At 61.2% G+C, this 2,500-nt stretch overlaps 2 non-coding genes across 2 annotated transcripts in view; both read left to right on the top strand.

Moving 5' to 3' along the window:
• LOC145747345 (small subunit ribosomal RNA) overlaps positions 1-671 on the top strand; it is a 1,810-nt gene extending 1,139 nt beyond the window's left edge. The window contains exon 1 of the ribosomal RNA XR_014282078.1: positions 1-671. This exon is cut by the window's left edge and continues 1,139 nt beyond it. This is a non-coding gene — a ribosomal RNA (small subunit ribosomal RNA).
• A 245-nt stretch (positions 672-916) lies between these two features.
• On the top strand, positions 917-1,070 carry LOC145749213 (5.8S ribosomal RNA). The gene has a single exon (XR_014283603.1). It is a non-coding gene; the product is annotated as a 5.8S ribosomal RNA (ribosomal RNA).
• The last annotated feature ends 1,430 nt before the right edge of the window (positions 1,071-2,500 follow it).

The following is a 2,500-nucleotide window of genomic DNA, read 5'->3' as shown; positions in this document are numbered from 1 at the left end:
TTAAAGGAATTGACGGAAGGGCACCACCAGGAGTGGAGCCTGCGGCTTAATTTGACTCAACACGGGAAATCTCACCCGGCCCGGACACAGCGAGGATTGACAGATTGAGAGCTCTTTCATGATTCTGTGGGTGGTGGTGCATGGCCGTTCTTAGTTGGTGGAGCGATTTGTCTGGTTAATTCCGATAACGAACGAGACTCTGGCTTGCTAAATAGTTACGCGGCCTTCCCGGCCGGCGTTTAACTTCTTAGAGGGACTAGTGGCGTTTAGCCACACGAGATTGAGCAATAACAGGTCTGTGATGCCCTTAGATGTTCGGGGCCGCACGCGCGCTACACTGACCGGATCAACGTGTGTTCGCCTTGGCCGAAAGGTCTGGGTAACCCGATGAACCCCGGTCGTGCTAGGGATAGAGAATTGAAATTATTTCGCTTGAACGAGGAATTCCCAGTAAGCGCGAGTCATTAGCTCGCGTTGATTACGTCCCTGCCCTTTGTACACACCGCCCGTCGCTACTACCGATTGAATGGTTTAGTGAGGTCCTCCGATTGGGCCCGGGCTCGACTGGCGACGGTTGGGTCTTGGCCCGAAAAGACGATCTAACTTGATTACTTAGAGGAAGTAAAAGTCGTAACAAGGTTTCCGTAGGTGAACCTGCGGAAGGATCATTAGCGCGAGAAAAAAAATCGAAGAGCGAAAGAGCAAACACCGGGACGGCGACGTGCCTCGGCGCGTCCGCCGCCCCGCGATCAGGAACTTGTTTTGTCGGCGTCGAGTGCCCGAAGGCTTCATGCGGTGCGCGGGCTTGTCGCACTATTTGTTGCGACCGCGACCCGCTCGGCGTCACGCGATTTTTTCAGCCGGATGGCGAATCGAGGTTAGGAATCGAAGAGCGAAAAGCAAACAAACAAACGATGGCTCTTGGCGGTGGACCACTCGGCTCGCGAGTCGATGAAGGACGCAGCAAGCTGCGTGATTTAATGTGAATTGCAGAACACATTGAGCATTGACGATCTGAACGCGTATTGCGGCCTCGGGTTCATCCCGGGACCGCGTCCGTCTCAGGGTCGCAGAAACGACAACGGCCGGCGGGATCGGCTCCGCGACGGCTCGGCTCGCGTGCGTATGCCCGGCGACGGGCAATCGCCGCTCGGTTGAAGGTGGAAAGTTTTGGTATTCGGGCTCGCGTCAGCGATGCGTGGCGGCCGGCGAGCCGCGCCGCGTCCGCTTGCCGCCCGAGTCGCAACGACGGCGCTGTCGACCTCGAGCTGGGGGCCTCGACGCGTCGGTCGCGATTCGCGCAGGGCGAGTAGGAGCCGCGGGGCGGTGCTGTGTCGGAAGTCGAGCGCGCGAGGGCGCGGCGTCTCGAAGGACGAGCGAAAATAGTTTTATCGGCCTGAGATCGGGCGAGGCTACCCGCTGAATTTAAGCATATTACTAAGCGGAGGAAGAGAAACTAACGAGGATTCCCTCAGTAACGGCGAGTGAAGCGGGAAGAGCCCATCGCCGAATCGGGCCGCTACGAGGAGCGGTCCCGAGTTGTGGCGTAAAGAATTCGTCTTGCGTGCGATCCGCGCCGCCCGAGTCCTTCTGATCGAGGCCTTATCCCAGAGCGGGTGTCAGGCCCTTGGCGGCGGCGCGCTCGACCGCTCGGCGTCTTCTCGGAGTCGGGTTGTTTGGGAATGCAGCCCAAAGCGGGTGGTAAACCCCATTTAAGGCTAAATACTGTCGCGAGACCGATAGCGAACAAGTACCGTGAGGGAAAGTTGAAAAGCACTTTGAAGAGAGAGTTAAAAAGTACGCGAAACCGTCGAGGGGCAAACGGAGAGGCCTGTCGGGTCGTCCGGCCGCTTTCAGTCGCCGAGCGGGCGCACGCGCGTTGCCGCGGACCTTTACGGGCCGCGGCGCGGGCGGAGCGTCGGCAAGGCGGCGCACTAGCGCCGGGCGAAGGTCGCGACCGGCTGGGCGACGGCGAAAAGGCCGCGCGCAAGGTAACTCCGCTTCGGCGGTGTGCTATAGGCGCGCGGCAGGTTCCGCCCGACGCCCGGTCGAGGAGAGAGATTTCGCCGCGCCTGTCGCCCTCTCGGGGGCGGCCGCGGGCCCGCGTCGAGCTGGGCCGTCGTCGGCCCGGGACTGTTTTCAGTGCCGGGCCGAGGCGGTTCGGTTTCGCCGCGTCAGCCTGTCGTCCGGGCGCACGGGGTCAGCGACTGATGTCAGCCACCTTTCCGACCCGTCTTGAAACACGGACCAAGGAGTCTAACGTGCGCGCGAGTTGCGGGGCAGTTCGAAACCCGCGAGCGAAGTGAAGGTGAATGCCGGCCTGGTCCGGCGAAGGTTTGAACTTGCCGCTTCGGCGGCGACGGCAGTACCGGCCGATCCCGTCCGCCGCGTCGGAGGGGTCGAGCGAGAGCGCCCGCGTTGGGACCCGAAAGATGGTGAACTATGCCTGGAGAGGCTGAGGCCAGAGGAAACTCTGGTGGAGGGCCGTAGCGATTCTGAC

This window comes from Corella eumyota, chromosome 3, assembly GCF_963082875.1.
Source record: "Corella eumyota chromosome 3, kaCorEumy4.1, whole genome shotgun sequence".
NCBI lineage: Eukaryota > Metazoa > Chordata > Ascidiacea > Phlebobranchia > Corellidae > Corella > Corella eumyota.
Note: the sequence above shows the minus strand (reverse complement) of the source record. Positions and strands in the feature narration are given on the sequence as shown.